Source organism: Schistocerca cancellata, chromosome 6 (assembly GCF_023864275.1).
Source record: "Schistocerca cancellata isolate TAMUIC-IGC-003103 chromosome 6, iqSchCanc2.1, whole genome shotgun sequence".
Taxonomy (NCBI): domain Eukaryota; kingdom Metazoa; phylum Arthropoda; class Insecta; order Orthoptera; family Acrididae; genus Schistocerca; species Schistocerca cancellata.
Window position 1 is genome coordinate 164,684,476 of NC_064631.1, and position 19,613 is coordinate 164,704,088.

Genomic DNA, 19,613 nt, shown 5'->3' on the forward strand with positions numbered 1-19,613 from the left:
CAATCAGAACCCGAGAAACAAACTTGGTAGCAACAGTTTTCATTCACAAATCTTCCTTTAAAACTACAGGATAACTCACTGATCTCTGACACTTGATCAGTTGTCTGTCGATGGCCTGTGAGCACAACTTTTCGAATTATTTCAATATTTTCATCGATTCGGGCAGTTGATGGACGTCCAGAACGAGGTTGGTCATCAATCGACATGTCGCCTTTTAAAATCGAGCAAACCAACTCGTACACTTGAGCTTTACCCACAGCGTCATCTTGGTAAGCTGTTTTCACCATTAAAAACAGTTTCAGCAGCATTTTTACCGCACAGGAAACAAAATTTCACAGCTGCATGTAGTTCACTTAAACTTGCCATCATAAAGAATGAAATAAGAACAAAACAGCGTTAGCAAAAACAGTCACTGCAGATGAACAGAACTAGCCCGGTCGACAACACAGGCGGCACTGAACTGACTATGAGTTGCGCTTTACACGCGTAGCAGCAGAACTGCGCACTGCACAAGCCCCGCTCACGGCGGTCCCCCCTCGTACAACAACCTCTGTGAGAGACCGGTACGTTCACGACTACTAGGATCCACTGCCTTGCTCCACGCACACGTCGCAAGAGAAACCGACGAAGAGAACTGGAGACGTTGCTTACTCCATGGCCTCCTGTATAGCACACAGATCTGAGCTCTTCAAACTTATTTTACATCACAACGGTACATTTCTGGACATGGGTATTTTACCAAGAGTTTAACTATTCAGTACCCTCCAAAACCCCTAGAATCACGCGATGGGAATTGTGAAACATCCTGCGTACAATGTCTCCAAAAGCACAATTTCAAAGTTCTTGTGCGATGTGTTGGATGCTGTTTATGGTGCCCTGAAGAATCACTTGAAAGTTAATGTTCCGCTCTGTCACCCACATCAGTTAATTAAATCAGACGCGACGCGTATTGTAAATATTCAAATTACTGTGTACCAAATTGTTGACGTATACTTTTATCTGTTCCACTAAAATACAATGTAGTACTTTTGTTATTGCCATCAAACACTTTATTATTTCTTTTCTTAAATGCATTGATCACTTGCCTGTTAGCATGAAAACCAGAATACAGCGATGGTGCCTCGAAATTCGGCCATGACTTGGCAGTCGAATGAGTCTTAATCCAGGTAGTTTCCAATCCTTCCATTACCCGTAAGAGTAATTAATTAAGACTCGTACCACCTCTTCCCACCAACGCCAACATTAGCGCCTTACTATACCTTATAATGAAAAAGAATTTTCTTTGAACTCTTATTTTCTAATGACAAAAGTTAAATGATTATTCGGATTTTGTAGCTGTTTCATTAAACCACAAACATTAGAGTCAGTGAGAAAATTGGTACTGCTTATTTCTAACAACCCTTCCTTATAGAATTATGAAGCGATTCTCAGTGCATCCCGAGTGCTCTCTACAATTCCGTCTCAGAAAAGAAAGCTAATTATCTACATGTAGGCTAGACAGTTGTTGCAGAACGTGTTTCCACTGCACCACTCCTCTCCCTAACGACACTTGCTTCAGCCACCTTGCGTTCCCATTCAAAAGTACCCAAGTACTGGACTCCTTTCTTTTGAACTGACACAAATTGGAATACTTCAGGCTGCCGATGCTTTGTGTCTGACCTCTGCCACTAATAATAACAATAACAACAACTCTAATAATAATAATAATAATAATAATAATAATAATAATAACAATAATGATCATAATAATAAGGTTATGAAAGAATCCATGGAGAAAAAATAAAAGCTTTGAGGTTTACCGACGACGTTGTAATTCTGTCAGAGACAGTAAATCTCTGGAAGAGCAGTTGAACGGAATGGACAGATATAAGATGAACATCATCAAAAGCAAAACGAGGATAATGGAATGTAGCCTAATGAGATCAGGTGATGCTGGAGGAATTACATTAGGAAATGAGACACTTAAAGTGGTAAATGAGTTTTGCTATTTGGGAAGCAAAATAACTGATTCCAGAATGAAATTTTCACTCTGCAGCTGAGTGTGCGCTGATGCGAAACTTCCTGGCGGATTAAAACTGTGTGCCCGAGTTCGAGTCTCGGTCCGGCACACTGTTTTAATCTGCCAGGAAGTTTCAAAATAACTGATGACTGTCGAAGTAGGGAGGATAGAAAATGTAGACTGGCTATGGCAAGGAAAGAGTTTCTGAAGAAGAGAAATTTGTTAAGGTCGAATATATATATATATATATATATATATATATATATATATATATATATATATATATATATATATATAAGTGTCAGGAAGTCTTTTATGAAAGTATTTATATGGAGTGTAGCCATGTATGGAAGTGAAACATGGACGATAAATAGTTCAGACAAGAAGAGAATAGAAGCTTTGGAAATGTGTGCAACAGAAGAATGCTGAAGATGAAATGGGTAGATCACGTAACAAATGAGGAGGTACTGAATACAACTGGGGAGAAGAGTAATTTGTGGCACAACTTGAATAGAAGAGGGAATCGGTCGGTACGACATGTTCTGAGGCATCAAGGGATCGCCAATTTAGTATAGGAGGGAAGCGTGGAGGGTAAAAACCTTAGAAGGAGACCAACAGATGAATACACTAAGCACATTCGGAAAGATGTAGGTTGCAGTAGTTATTCAGAGACGAAGAGGCTTGCACTGAATAGAGTAGCATGGAGAGCTGCATCAACCCAGTCTCTGGACTGAAGACCACAACAAACATGAAAAAATGAAAGAAAGAATCCAAAATACGTGGGTTTTGGAAGCCAGTCCTACAGGGCTTTCTCAGAAATAACTTCCGTATATCATACCTCGTCTTTGCAGACAACATAGTGGTAGTTGCAGAGAACGAAGAGATTGCCGTTAAACAGCTCGAGATACTTAAAGAATGTGCAGAAAATGTACGGCTGCAAATCTCGTTCGAGAAAACTGAATCTTATGTTCAAAAACAGAAATCACGGGCCTGGAAACAAAATACAGTAAACTCAGTGGGATCCAGTACTTCAATTACCTCGGAGAATTCATCGAACCGACAGGCCTTAATAAAATCTCTCAACAAAATCGCCTCCAAAAAGGAAAACAGTTTTGGGGTTAATCCAAAACATCAACAGCAAAAAGTCTATGTCAACATAGACAAAAAATTCGGCCCTGCAACACTGTCATAAAACCAACAGTCCTCCATACAAGCGAAACACTGACACTTAACAGAAAACACGAAGAATGAAAAAAGAAGAGGGATGGATCATTAGAAAAATTCTGGAGCAAGACAAATCCAAGACGGTTACAAGCTCGAGTCAAGCAAAACAACAGAAAATTTTTCACACACCGAAATTAACAAAGAGAAAAGGCGGATGAAATTCTTTGGTCACCTCAACAGACCACCAGAAAAGCGAGTGACAGAAATGATAATAGACTGTGTAAGTTCACAACGATAGTTCAGGTATACATGCTGCCGTCGCAAGCTGAGGATGAAGGGATAGAGAAAGACACGAAAATATTGAAAGGGTAATAGGCTACAAAAGAGAGATGAAAATCTAATAGTCATGGGGAACTGGAATGCAGTTGTAGGGGGAGGAGTAGAAGAAAATGTTACAGGAGAATATGGGTTGGGGACAAGGAATAAGAGAGAATAGAGACTAACTGACTTCTGTAATGAATTTCGTACAAACGGGAAGCAACATCAAAATTACATTCAAAGACCGTAAGAGAGCTTGTGAAACCAATCCGTCAACGATATTTCTGCATCTTAAAAATGAAAACCACAAAGCAGAACACATTGAAAACACCGTACAACTTTTACACACAATATGCAAAGGACGAGCTATGAATATTTTGAAAGAATTGCAGACATAATTCATAAGAAAAATTTCCCGAACGACTTACTCAATGAACAAACTGAGCTGAAACACAAGTCCTACTTCAGAAGTTTTCTTGTAATTTTCGACCATGAGAAAGGATAAACATATGAAGTCACAGATAACACATAAATAAAAAATGTTAAGCACGTAATATCTGTCAACAGTGCTCCTCAGTATCCCTATAATTAACCCCTATGAATAGTATTTCGGAAAAGCTATGACTTTATTCGCAAAAGGCTGAATCAATTCCACACAAGGAGAGAAGATTATTTCAAAACAAAGAAACACAAATATAACAAAGAATAAACAACAGTCTCTGTTCCCTTTCAAGGAATAAACAACTTGCAATGTGCGCTCAATCTGGCGACGGCGATTCCCACACAGCCCTCCCCCCCCCCCCCCCCCCCCCCCCGCGGTGGGGCGGAGCTCCGGGGACATAGCTGTATGCTATGCGGCTGCCAGCTTTAGAACGTCTCAAAGCATCTACGGCTCCTTCTCCTCCTCCTCCTCCTCCAAGGCTGCGGGAATCGTTCAGGGTAGTGGGCTCTCATCGCCTCATCTCGCTACAGCGACGGTCTCTATCTGTCGTTGTTGTCCTGCCTCTCCTTCGGGCAACCGCATGTGGTCGAGTTTGAATTGGTCTACAGAGACTGTTTGCTGCTTTCCGTGATACTCTGTCTTTATCGTGTGGCTGTCTCCTGCTGATATCTTGTACGGTCCAGAGTAAGGTGGTTGCTGGAGCTGTCATCTTCCATCTGTCCGTAACCACACATGGGAACAGTGCTCCAGACCTTTGCGTACAAACTGGGTGCCCTCTACATGCCGAGAACCTGGAGCCAGACGTAGTTGGGAAATGTGTTCTCGCACTTGTTGCAGAACGTAGAGAATGTCTCTCGCCGTTGCTTCCGATGGTGCAGCAAAAAGTTCTTCTGGCAGGTGTAGGGCTTCCCCATAAACCAAGTCTCCGTGGAAGCTCCTAAATCTAGTTTGCAGGCAATCCGCAGTCCCAACAACACCACTGGTAAGGCTGAAGTCCAGCCGTCGGCATGACACATCAAGGTCCTGTGCCAACGCTCGACCATGGCATTACTTGCAGTGTGGTAGGCTGTTGTGTGGTGGTGCCCGAATCCACAAAACTTTTTCAGCTCTAAAAATAATGTCGATTCAAACTGGCGGCCCTGGTCTCTGGTCACGTGTAGGGGGCAATCGAAACAAGCAATCCAAGTCGCCAAAAGCACTCGTGCCACTGTCTCTTCAGATATGCCACCCAATGGCACTGCTTCAGCCCGTCGCGTGAACCGACGTACAACAGGGGAAAAAAATGGTACCATTCTGAGGACGGCGGCAACGGCCTTGCCGCAGTGGATCCACCGGTTCCCGTCAGATCACCGAAGTTAAGCGCTGTTGGGCGTGGCCGGTACTTGGATGGGTGACCATCCGGGCCGCCATGCGCTGTTGCCATTTTTCTGGGTGCACTCAGCCTTGTGATACCAATTGAGGAGCTACTCGACCGATTAGTAGCGGTTCCGGTCACAGAAATCCACTATAACGACCGGGAGAACGGTGTGCTGACCACACGTCCCTCCTATCCGCATCCTCAACTGAGGATGACATGGCGGCCGGATGGTCCCGATGGGCCACTTGTGACCTGTAGATGTAGTGGTTTTACGGAGGACGGCAGCGGTCCTACGATGTCTAGGTGAACGTGTACGAACCGCTCAGTTTGCCCACCTCCGGCAATCTTTCTTAATGCTTGGCCACACAAATCGGTTCGTCAGCAGTTTTACACTACTGTTCGCACTGGGGCGCACAAGCCCTTGCATGCTATCGAAGGTCGTCTTCCGCAGCTTTTCAGGAACAAAAGGTCGATGTTTGTCTCGAGACATGCCCCACCAAATTCTAATCGTTGTCCTCACAGTTTGTCCCTGAAGTTTCATTCCCGTAGTGACGTCTTGCCGATGCTCTCGTCGTTGGGGGTCCGTGGCCTGTGCAGCTGCCGAGTGTTCATAATCGGTTATCTGCGAGATGGTATTGACCCTTCACCAGATGTCTGCCACGACGTTCTGCACTCCCTTAATATGACGCAAATCTGTCGTGAAGTGGCCACGAACTCAAGTTATCGGGCCTGTCGTGGAGAGCAGTCGTCATCAAGATGTACTGAATCCTAATGTAATAAGTTTGTGGTCCGTGCAAATACTGAATTCTCTGACCTCAATGGAGGGACGAAAATATTTTACAGCTTCGTACATTGCCAGAAGTTCTCTCTCGTATGCACTCCATTTGACATGAACTGCTGTGTGCTTGCGTGAAAAGAAACCCAGAGGCTGTCAGTGATTTCCTGCTAACTGATGGAGGGCTGCTCCTATTGCCTGTTGACTTGCGTCCACCACTATAGCCAACGGAGCATGCGGTACCAGGTGTGCCAAGAGAACCGCGTTCTTCAAATCTGCTTTACTTGGTGAAATGCCCTTTGCATGTCTGGGGCCGCTTGCCAGTAATATTTTTTCCCGCCAGTGCCGTTGTCACTCTTCTACGTTCTTGCTAATTGGTTCGTCGTGGTATTTTTTGATAATGGCTATTTTATCCGTCAGAAGGCGTATTCCGTCTGATGACACTGTTCATTTCTCCTCGTTGATAACTATTCCATATTGTTTAATTCTTTCGAAAACGGACCTGAAGTCTTCTTCATGCAACTCTTTTGTCTCTGAGTACACCAGCATATCTTATAGGTATGTCAAACAACATTTTAAACACGGTAGTACCTCGTCCACAAACATCTGTCACGCCTGCGCTACGTTTCTAAGACCGAAAGGCATTCGGACGTACTCGAACAATTCGAAAGGAGTTGACTGCTTTCTTTGGTATATCCGTCTCTGCGACTGGTATCTCATGGTATGCCGTCTTATGGTCAATCGCGCTAAAGACTGTCGTTCCTGCGAATACATTACTAAAATCCCTGAGCTTGGGTACCAGATAAATGTCTGGAACTGTGCGAGAGTTTAACATCCGATAATCACCCCAAGGTCTCCAAATACCACCCTTCTTTTTTACTAAGTGTATCGGTGATGCCTAAGGGCTATCGGAACTACGTAGCACATCTGCTTTTAAAAAACCCTCGAATTCGGCCTCTGACGCTGTAAAGCGATCTGGGGATATCCTTCTTGTCATTGTGATACTGGCTGAACGGGCTTGCCTCTTATGTCGTGCAGTCTATTACGTGACACCTTTGGCTGAAGTGCCTTTGTGCTGCCATTTTCGCCCCATGCTACCTCTTTGTGCATGCAGCCTGTACGACGTATGTCTCATCCAAGTGGACCTAAGATGACTTCAACATCTCTTTTAATCTGTGCAGCATTGATATTTATCTCGATTCTCATATTGCACAGGAGGATGTCCTCTGACACCTTTGCTAGCACAAAGTTCCAGTGGCCTAAATCCTAAATCCACCTCCATTTCGTAGATCCCGTATGTCGTTATCGGCGACGAATTTGCCGTCGTGAGGTGCACCTGTGAGGTTGTGTTGGTAGTCTGATAATCGTTGAGTGGCAGTGCACCGACATCTGACCCCGAGTCAATCAGATAGTAATGACATGAGTACGTCTTTAACGTATAACATATGTGAAGGGGTGGATAACACTGACAAATTACTCACCATCCCAGGTCCCTCGACTTGCCCACCTCCCTGCTGAAGGCGCTTCTGTTGGTTCTCGTGACCTATCGCACCTCCAGCCTGCCGCCGTCCCCGTTTGGATACGCAAGCGGTCTTGTACACCTCGTCGCCTTGTTGCCGCACAGCCGGTGGTACCAACAAATCTTCGCCTACTGGCTGCCGCTGTTAGTCCCGTTGTTATCTTTCTTTTGATCAGGTGACCTCTTCCTGTACTACGACACTTGTTGTAACGCGTCAGCTTGATCTGTAAGTCCATGCAGCTGCCCGGCCAAATGCCCGTGCTGGCTTTCCGTATAGCTGGGGTCTCCTGTTGCGCACAACCTTTAGCAACCAGTGTCATTCATGCGTATTGCCCATTGTCGCGTAAACTTTGTCTGCTAACGTTACCAATGTCTGGACGTCGTCTTTCGCGCAGCTAACTACCGCCGCCTTGACTCCACCGGACATATATGCCAGCCAAATGTGCCGCAGCGCCATGTCTGGTAAGTCTTCTTCTCCGACGATGCCCCATAGATGTCGCCAATACTCGGACGGGGTACTGTCGCCTATCTGTTCATTCTTTAACACCCATTCTGTACGTTGATCGAGTGGGTTAGACATTATGTCGATCAATAATTTCTTTAAAAATGTGTATTGCCGTTCTGTCATGAGCCGAGGCACAGGGTGTATCAAAAAGAACCATCCGATTTTTAAAAACTCGTAACTTGTGTTATTTGAGATATATGCGTGAACAAGGTACTATTGGAAAGAGCAAACTCTCGAGTCTTACATGTTTCACGCTAGATAGCAGCAGTGTGCACCCACTTCATTTCTAGTAAAAATTGTGTTGGGGCAACAGAAATGACTTTTTTTTCTACATTTTGCGCAGAGCGGGTCAATAATAACTTTTCAGCGTGTCTTTTGTACTACGTATGGTGTTTATCCTCCTACAGCATTAGACGATGGTATGAACAGTTCCCCGGAGTAGCCGAACGGTTTTAGCCGCTACAGTCTGGAGCCGCGCGACCGCTACGGTCGCAGGTTCGAATCCTGTCTTGGGCATGGATGTGTGTGATGTACTTAGGTTAGTTAGGTTTAAGTAGTTCTCAGTTCTAGGGGACTGATGAACTCAGCAGTTAAGTCCCATAGTGGTCAGAACCATTTGGACCATTTTTTTATGAACAGTTCCGGGAAACATGTTGTTTGTGTCTGACAAAAAAAAATTCAAATGTGTGTGAAATCTTATGGGACTTAACTGTTAAGATCATCAGTCCCTAAGCTTACACACTACTTAACCGAAATTTTCCTAAGGACTAACACACACACCCACGCCCGAGGGAGGACTCGAACCTCCGCCGGGACCAGCCTCATTGTGTCTGACACAGATGTCAAATGCATCCCTCATAGTTTCACAAGGAGTCCGCAGGAATCCGTTCGCTCTGCAGCTCGACAGAACAGCATGCCCCCGATGTCCGTCTGGCGTGTCTTGCGTCGATGTTTACAGATGAAACCAAACGAAGTTCAGCTACTTAAGCTCTTCGTGAAGGTGACAAACAGCAACGTACGGAGTTCTGTAATTTCGTTCTTGGCAAGATGGAGGATGACATTTTTTCTTCCACGCTTAATGTTTCGTGACGAAGCAACATTCCATTTAAATGGAAAGGTGAACCGTCATAATGTGAGAACATAGGGTACGTAACAACCACATGAAATTGTACATGAACACTGTTACAGGAAGCACATATCATATGCTTGAGAACTTTCATTTCCCACATTTGAAGAGTGATTCCAACGACTTCATTTACCAACAGGATGGCGCACCGCCACTCTGGCATCTGCAAGTGCGGGAATTTATAAATAAAAGGATTACTGAAGGTCACACTAGATTCAGCCTTACATTATTGGCCTCCAGGGTGACCGGACCTGACTGTATGTAGTTATTTCTTGTGGGGGGTTTATAAAAGACTCTGTTTACGTGCCTCTGTTACCAACAATAATGAATGAACTGAGACATCGCATAACAGCAACTGTGGGAGCCATAACTGAAGACATGCTCGCTGCAGTATGGGAACAATTTGAATACCGCATTGACATATGCCGTGCATCTCAAGGGGGGCATATTGAGCACTTATGAAAACATATGAAAAAAGCTTTTTGATTTTCCCGTTCACCAAAAGTAAAATTCATTGTGTATGTTTATTAGTTTCAGAAATATGGACGTACCAAATTTGATGATTCTTTTTGATACATCCTGTATTATGTTCGCAGCTATAGTAGCAGAATTGGCGTCCAGTGCGTTTACGACCACTGCAGACCTTGTGCGTTCATCAGTTATGTCATTTTGGTCGAATACCAATTCAAGCATCGCGAATCGAAGTTACAGTTTTTCCGGCAAGAGCTGCGATGTTCGTGCTTTCAATTGCGTCTTGCTCGTCGTTGCTAATTACCATCCGTGGACTAATCGCTGGACTATTTTGCTCTTTTGTTTACGATTGCTGCTTCCAGATTTGTCTTTGTAGCTCGTCGTGTATGCCCACACCCGATCGACTCTCTATTTTCACTTGCACATTTCCGCTTGTTTGTAGGGTAGCACATGGTAGTGCTCGTCAGTATCCACTAATTAATTTCGACAAATACTGTTTCAGGAAAGCTATGATTTTATTCACAAACGGCTGAATCAGATCCATACAAAGAGCGAGATTAAAAATAAAAAAATAAAGAAATACTAGTTTAACAAAGAATAAACAAATCTGTTTCCTTTCAAGGAATAAACAAAAACGCGCACTGGTGCAACAAACATACGATCATTGACTCCCTAAGGTAAAATATCTGTAATCAGATCTAAGGATCCCAACTCTGAAATAGATGTCAAACAATTGTTGTCACGAAAAATTTCATATTATAACAGCTGCATGACTATCAAATGTTCAAATGGCTCTGAGCACTATGGGACTTAACATCTGAGGTCATCAGTCCCCTAGAACTTTGAACTACTTAAACCTAACTAACCTAAGGACATCACACACATCCATGCCCGAGGCAGGATTCGAACCCGCGACCGTAGCGGTCGCGCGGTTCCAGACTGTAGCGCCTAGAACCGCTCGGCCACCTCGGCCGGCTGCATGACTATAATAAAAATATTTCACCACAGGAACCCCACAGTTGTCTCCTAGATGACATATGATCGACAACTCCATCCAGTTGTAAATAAAAATGTAATCTATAAAAATACGTTCCTGATCATAAGTACGATGTAAATAAGATTCATTATTCACAACACCCACAGAGGCACTTGAAAACGGCATTGTAAGCCGAAATAGCAAGCTCGTGCAGAAATTAATTTTAATTTTAATAATTATCAGCCTCAGTTGCACCGTTTACCTAGAATTTATTTAGGTTTCAGTCGGGATAACCCAACCTTCTTCAGAATAACAGTAACTACAGTTTGTCCATAGTTACTGTTATTCTGAAGAAGGTTGGGTTATCCCAACTGAAACCTACGTAAATTCTAGGTAAACGGTGCAACTGAGGCTGTTAATTATTAAAATTAAAATTAATATTTACACAGTTTCTGACAGGGCCGCGAAATGTTGAAGATATTTCGTGTGGGAATGCCTAGATATAGACAAAGTATTACCGTGAACCTATTAGAATTGACTTCTTGTAAAAATAATTTAGTTTTCTGACGGAAAGACAATTGTATCCTTTCGCTTTTAACCGTTAGAAAATTTCATTTTACCTCTCAGTGGGTAATTGAACCCATGTTGGGAAGTAATGGTCTCTTATCACTGGTGGAGGAAGAAAAGTGGAGTCACAAAGTTAAAGCGAGTTTAACTTCAGTGGTTTGGCTAAAAGTGGCGTCAGTCGAGTGACGACAATGGAATCTGGGTATCTTCACATACAACTTCGGTGGCGCCACTCTAGTGGCGGCCGAGTGGTGTCATTTTAGTCGCCTTTGAAAACCCGGCTTAAGACAAGGAGCTACCAGTTGGATGAGAGGTTTTAATAAAACGGCTGGAACGTATATAGACACGGATTGGCAGCGGCGGTAAAAGAACGCGGGCAGGGGGCCCGGAATAACTGCCGATAGGCGGGAGGAAAGCGAGACCCAGCTGACGGTTACGCAGCCGGCCGGCCTTATCGGGGCGCCGGGATCTGCCGCCAGGGGCGCCACCGGCGCGCGGACCGGAGACAAAAGCCTGGCGCGCTTGTGTTTTATCGCGCGCACCGCCCTATTAGGGGCTGCAGTTTTAATCTTGGCCGGATAGAGGCGGCCCCGTCCCCCCGCCGGCTCGTAATTAGAAAGGGCTGCGGTTTGTTGCGCCGTGCGTCCACTCGTTACAGTTTAGTCGTGGCCGCGTCCATTAACAAGCGCGCTACAGCGGGATTTGGCTTTTCCAAAGGGTCGCTTTTTAGCGCAAGTCGCGCGCTGCCTTGGCGGTATATTCGGTGCTCTGTGCCGGCAGCGCGTCGTTCTCTTGCGGAACGGAGCATCGCGAAAACATTTGTTAACTCCTGCCGCAGTGTACTGCAGTATTGGAAAACCGCACTCGGTGATAGGGAATTAAACGACGATCGAGTGACGTACGCGTTACATTTTAAAATTAACGGAAACATTTCGTTTGGTTTGTGTTTAAGAAGTTTTAGTATCGCATCTTCCACGTGACATACAACATGCAGATATCTATAGATTAGTAGTGATCTACAAAACAGGTTACGTTGGTTACAGAGAGTTTCACAGCTGCTCGAATGAGTTTATAGCTACTTCTAACGAAGGAGCACATAACACGGAACACAATTTCCTGTTTGCCCAGAATTTCAAAAGGCTTTGTTACACCACCTACTGCAGCCTTCCACCGCAAGAATTCTATGCACAGTAAACTGGTTGAATTACTGGATGGTTTAGCCCTTGGATACACAAAAAGAGTCTTTTAGATCCGGCAACGTTTCATTTTCACAAAAAGATTTTATAAAAATTTGTTTATTTTATTTGATGGCTTGTGTAATTCTTGGTAATAAAATTGAGTTTCTTTAGAAAAAGCATTATTTGTTGCAACTCAAATTGGTTATTTTATATCTCGAATTTGGTAGTCCTACACGTCTAGTGCATGACAGGGGTCCTTTAGACCACGTGGCAAACTGTCTTTACTAAAGTTTATTTATATTTTAGCTGAACCGTCAATTAGGTTGAATCATACTCTTTCTTGAGAGATCAGAAGGATTGTATAAGTTACAACCATATACACTTTTGAAGATTGATCACTGCCAACGCCAAAATACTTTCAAATGAACGTAGAGAACCAGTATTAATATGTAAGTAACTTTCATTCTTTACCTAGAACATGGATACCATACTTACTACCTGTATCATCTGGAGTCAGCAAAGTGGTCGAAATTATAAATCAACTGAAATGAAATGATCGGATTGCATTGTTGGCCGAGAGGCCCCTTTCGGGGGAGATATGAATCAATTGTTACTGAATGGCTTGAAGATGGAGCTGTCTTTCATAAAGGAGATAGCAGAGATTAAGATACTGATGATCTCCTGGATAATGAACTCACATCTTGTAGCAAAAGCATCCCAAGTGAAGCAAACTGATGAATTAAATGACACTGAGTACAGAATTGCTGATTTCCTTATCAATCATGTTGTAACTCAACAGAATAAATGACTGCCACCAGTGAGTTCACAGTAATATCAAAACTCCATCTGATCCAGTAATAGGTACCGTAAAAAAAAAAAAAAAGGAAAGTACTGGAAATGAAGGCTTCCACGTCGAGAGAAGTTTTATAATTGTTATTTTGGTCTAAAAGACAATTTGACAATTGTACTTCTTTTGGTCGACAAGAACAAAAGAGTAATGTTGTGAAAGTTCACTGCATCACACCACCTCTGGAGATGAAGGAAGTATCTCAAGTACAGATAGTGCTGAGGATCAGTGGACAAAGTTTAAAACCATCGTACAATATGCATTAGATGAGTATGTGCCAAGCAAGATCGTAAGGAATGGAAAAGAGCCATCGTGGTGCAACAACCGAGTTAGAAAACTGCTACGGAAGCGAAGGGAACTTCACAGCAAACATAAACATATCAAAAGCCTTGCAGACAAACAAAAATTACACGAAGCGGAATTTAGTGTGAGGAGGGCTATGCGAGAGGCGTTCAACGAATTCGAAATTAAAGTTCTATGTACTGACTTGGCAGAAAATCCTAAGAAGTTCTGATCTTATTTCAAAGCGGTAGGTGGATCAAAACAAAATGTCCAGACACTCTGTGACCAAGATGGTACTGAAACATAGGATGACAGACAAAATGCCGAAATACTACATGTCTTTTTCCAAAACTGTTTCACAGGGGAAGACTGCACTGTAGTTCCTTCTCTAGACTGTCGCACAGATGAAAAAAATGGTAGATATCGAAATAGATGACAGAGGGATAGAAAAACAATTAAAATCGCTCAAAAGAAGAAAGGCCGTTGGACCTGATGGGATACCAGTTCGATTTGACACAGTGTGCGCGAAGGAACTTGCCCCCCTTCTTGCAGCGGTGTGTCGTAGGTCTCTAGAAGAGCGTAGCGTTCCAAAAGATTGGAAAAGGGCACAGGTCATCCCCGTTTTCAAGAAGGGACGTCAAACAGATATGCAGAACTATAGACCTATATCTCTAACGTCGATCAGTTGTAGAATTTTGGAACATGTATTAAGTTCGAGTATAATGACTTTTCTGGAGACTAGAAATCTACTCTGTAGAAATCAGCATGGATTTCGAAACAGAGGATCGTGTGAAACCCAGTTCGCGCTATTCGTCCACGAGACTCAGAGGGCCAGGCACGGGTTCCCAGGTAGATGCCGTGTTTCTTGACTTCCGCAAGGCGTTCGATACAGTTCCCCACAGTCGTTTAATGAACAAAGTAAGAGTATATTGACTATCAGACTAGTTGTGTGATTGGATTGAAGAGTTCTTAGATAACAGAACGCAGCATGTCATTCTCAATGGAGAGAAGTGTTCCGAAGTAAGAGTGATTTCAAGTGTGCTGCAGGGAAGTGTCGTAGGACCGTTTCTATTCACAATATATATAAATGACCTTGTGAATGACATTGGAAGTTCACTGAGGCTTTTTGCGGATGATTCTGTAGTATATGGAGAGGTTGTAACAATGGAAAATTGAACTGAAATGCAGGAGGATCTGCAACGAATTGACGCATGGTGCAGGGAATGGCAATTGAATCTCAATGTAGACAAGTGTAATGTGCTGCGAATACACAGAAAGTAAGATCCCATATCATTTAGCTACAATACAGCAGGTCAGCAACTGGAAGCAGTTAATTCCATAAATTATCTGGGAGTAGGCATTAGGAGTGATTTAAAATGGAATAACCATATAAAATTAATTGTCGGTAAAACAGATGTCAGACAGATTCATTGGAAGAATCATAAGGAAATGATTTATTCAAGAACACAAGCTTCAAAAATTTAACAAGTCAATAACGGATTTGTCTATATCTGGCTCTCAGGCAAGAAGTTATTCGGCTTGGCACTGATTGACAGAGCTGTTGGGTGTACTACAAATTCTGTGCAATTGGTTCGTCAGAGCGGCAAAGTCCCGAGATGGCTGCGGGGCCCTGCCCATAAGGCTCCAAACACTACCTTGGCCAGCATGGCCGACAGATCTCTCCCAAAAGAGAACGTTTGAAGTATTGTGGTCAGGGCTCTGCGAGCAGCTCGGGATTTTGATGGTTTCTAACACGACAATTGGGCAGAATTTGTCACGGCATACCTCGGAGGACATACAGCAACTCTTATTAATCAACGCCAAGCCATGTAAGTGCTTTCATAAGGACCAGAGGTGGACCAAAGCGTTATTGACTTGCTCAGTTCCTGAAGTTCTGTCTTCTGAAAAAAATGATTAAATTTTCCTGGAAATGTAAGCATTTATTTTTCTGTACATGTTCATCACCTCCACCTATTTCCTTCTTTTTTGTATAATCTTCGGCTACATGTCACGAGAGTCCGTCACAATACAATTTCCTCCCACCGCGACACTGTTTTTCATACTAGGCATCTTTCCCTCGAATATGACGGCAAGATACAAGGCAGCACGGTACTAGCTATGGATTGAAAAGCAAGCTAAGATTCAGTAAATAATAGGAACTTAGTGGGGTTTAATGTTGACATTAAGATAGACGAAGTAATGGAGACTAGATGAATGGCAATCTGTCTGGGATTTACCAGATACCGGTCTTAGTTAGAATGAAATTTTCTCGATCATAAGGGAAAGAATGAAAATATTAGATCAACCCTCATCGGAGAATCAATCATTTTCTTACCTGATGTGGCCTATACCCAATATACTTGCATAGGATTAAAAGGCGCAGCACATGTGTACAGGACACATTCGAATATGTAGTCTTGCAATGCTCCACGTATGACGTTAACATGACAGGGATCAATAACAGATTGAACAGCATACACTGAGGTAACAGAAGTCATGGGATAGTGATATGCTCATGTACATATGGCGATAATATTCCGTACAAAGGTATAAAAGGGCACTGTATGGCCGGATCTGTCATTTGTACTCAGGTGATTAATGTGAAACGCTTTACGACGTAATTATGACAGCAAAAAGGGAGTTAACAGACTTACGCAGAATGGTAATTGGAGGTAGATGCATGGGACATTTAGTTTCGGAAATCGTTAGGGAATTCAGTATTCCGAGATCTACCATCTCAAAACGATGCCGAAAGTAGCAAACTTCAGGCAATACCTGTCACCACCGACAACGCAGTGGCAGTGGCCGATGGCCTTCACTTAACGACCGAGAGCAGCGAAGTTTGTGTAGAGTAGTCAGTGTTAACAGACACGCAACACAGTCTGAAATAGCCGCCATGTTTGGGACGTACGACTAACGTACCGTTAGGACGATGTGGCAAAATTTGGCGTTAATGGGCTATGGAAGTAGACCACCGACGCAAGCGTATTTGCTGACAACATAACAACGCCTGCAACGCCTCTCCTAGGCTCATGACCATATCGGTGGGACCCTAGACGACTGGAAAACGGTGGCCTGGTCGGATGAGTCCCGATTTCAGTTGGTAAGAGCTGATGGTGGGGTTCGAGTGTGGCGCAGACCCCACGAAGCCATGGACCCAAATTGTAAACAAGGCACTGTGCAAGCTGATGGTGGCTCCATAATGGTTGACGTGGAACGGACTGGGTCCTCTGGTTTAACTGAATGGAAATGATTATGTTTGGCTACATGGAGACAGTTTGTAGCCATTCACAGACTTCATGTTCCAATCAAAGTTTTAATTTTTATCGATGACAATGCGCCATATCGCAGAGCCGCAAATATTCACAATTGGTTTGAAGAACATTCTGGACAATTCCAGCGAATTGTTTGGCCACGCAGCTCGCTTGACATGAACGTCATCGAACATTTATGGAACATAATCGACAGATTAGCTGCCGGCCGCGGTGGTCTAGCGGTTCTAGGCGTGTAGCCCGGAACCGCGCGACTGCTACGGTCGCAGGTTCGAATCCTGCCTCGGGCATGGATGTGTGTGATGTTCTTAGGTTAGTTAAGTTTAATTAGTTCTAAGTTCTAGGGGACTGATGACCACAGATGTTAAGTCCCATAGTGCTCAGAGCCATTTGACAGATTAGCTCGTGCAGGAAATCTGGTAACGGCAACATTTTCCCCAATTATGGACGGCTATAGATGCAGCATGGGTAAATACTCTGGTGCCAGAAAATTAAAACAACAAACCACCATTTCCCTGTGCTGTGTCTAATTCACCATATAATCGTACAAACTGTCCGTAAAAACGTGTTCTGCACGGGAGACGGCATTCCGATCAACGAACAAGGAAGCCAACGATGACGTCAGGGCACCTATCAAACGGGGTAGTGTTCTCCGGTAGTCCAAATCCACAGTGATAGACGGTGCTGTACGGCACAGTGAAGACGCCTACCAGACTCTCTGTGATGGAGGGACACAGTAAGAATGGAAGCAAGACAGTCACAAATTGATGTGGCCCGATGGCTTCGCGTAAATCGTTCTGTTGTTTTTCGGATGTGGCGACACTTTATAGAGACCCGAACTGCATCCCGGAGACCAGAGCTAGGCCGACCACGTGTGACATCAAAAAGAGAGGACCGTTATTTGGCTGTAAAGGGGCGTCAGTACCTCCTTAGTACTGCACGGCAACTGGCATCTGACCTCGCAGCGTCCACTGGGCCTGTTTATCGAGGCAAACCGTGTACAGAAGGCTTCAGCAGAGTGGCCTTTATTTTCCGACACCTTCTGCATGTGTACCTCTGACCAGTCTTCACAGAAGTGAATGTCTATCGAGTGGAACTGACAAGATGTCACCTGGACGGTCGAAGAGTGGGCCAATGTTCTATTTACAGATGAGTCCTGATTTGGCTTCGAGAATGATACTCGACGGATTCGCATCTGGAGAGAACGTGGAATACGATTTTGGTACCAAAACATTGTGTAGAGAGGTTGATATCGAGGAGGATCCCTAATGTCTTGAGCAGGGACTATGTTGACCACTCAACCACTTCTTCCTGAACTTGTACGGTTGGATCGGCAATGTTTCACTGCTGGGAGGTATCGCGACTAGTTCTTGGGACCTCATGTGAGGTTTTGCGAGGTGCTGTGGGCTCAGACTTCGCACTGACGGACAATAATGCTCGACCTCATAGAGGACATGTAGTTGATATTTTCTTGGAAACGGAAGAATTTGCATGCATGGCGTGACCTGCTCGCTCTCCCGTTTTGAATCCCATAGAGAACAGAAGAAGTCAGGGACACATTAGGGGCATGGATTGCATCACGTTAGCATCCACCAAGACTTGCGAGCAGCTACGCAGGAAGAATGGGCGTTTTTGCCTCAACGTGAAATTCATGTCATCATTTACAGCATGCCCCGTCGTTGTCAGGCATTTACTGCTGTCAGAGGTGGTCACACCCCACGCTGATCACATTAACCAGTTATCAGACTGTATATCTAAATCCGTTAATTTGGAAAAAACGAAGAACATCTTCGTCATGCATGGTACTATTGTTTATCATGTCCATTATAATTATCCGGGCTGTTATGCCGTGGTCGGTTGATGAATGCTGTGGTGATTCCCAACGTTTATGTCCTGTGTTCTTCACGTTGTTCCTGCTTTACTGTTACCTGTTTGTATTGTTTTGTGGCAAAATACACTACTGGCCAGTAAAATTGCTAAAACAAGAAGAAATGCAGATGATAAACTGGTATTCATTGCACAAATATATTATACTAGAACTGACATGTGATTACATTTTCGCGCAATTTGGGTGCATAGATCCTGAGAAATCAGTACCCAGAACAACCACCTCTGGCCGTAATAACGGCCTTGATACGCATGGCCATTGAGTCAAACAGAGCTTGGATGGCGTGTACAGGTACAGCTGCTCATGCAGCTTCAGCACTATACCACAGTTCATCAAGAGTAGTGACTGGCGTATTGTGACGAGCCAGTTGCTCGGCCACCATTGACCAGACGTTTTAAATTGGTGAGACATCTGGAGAATGTGCTGGCCAGGGCAGCAGTCGAACATTTTCTGTATACAGAAAGTCCCGTACAGGATCGTGCATTATCCTGCTGAAATGTAGGGTTTCGCAGGGATCGAATGAAGGGTAGAGCCACGCGTCGTAACACATCTGATATGTAACGTCCACTATTCAAAGTGCCATCAATGCGAACAAGAGGTGACCGTGACGTGTAACCAGTGGCACCCCATACCATCACGCTGGGTGATACGCCAGTATGGTGATGACGAGTACACGCTTCCAATGTGCGTTCACCGCGATGTCATCAAACACGGATGCGACCATCATGATGCTGTAAACATAACCTGGATTCATCCGAAAAAATGACGTTTTGCCATTCGTCCACCCAGGTTCGTCGTTGAGTACACCATCACAGGCGCTCCTGTCTGTGATGCAGCGTCAAGGGTAACCGCAGCCACAGTCTCCGAGCTGATAGTCCATGCTGCTGCAAATGTTGTCGAACTGTTCGTGCAGATGGTTGTTGTCTT

General features: G+C 44.1%; 1 pseudogene; it reads left to right on the forward strand.

The window, feature by feature from the left end:
- Positions 1 to 5,227: 5,227 nt before the first annotated feature.
- On the forward strand, positions 5,228 to 5,345 carry LOC126089505 (5S ribosomal RNA; annotated as a pseudogene).
- Positions 5,346 to 19,613: the final 14,268 nt, after the last annotated feature.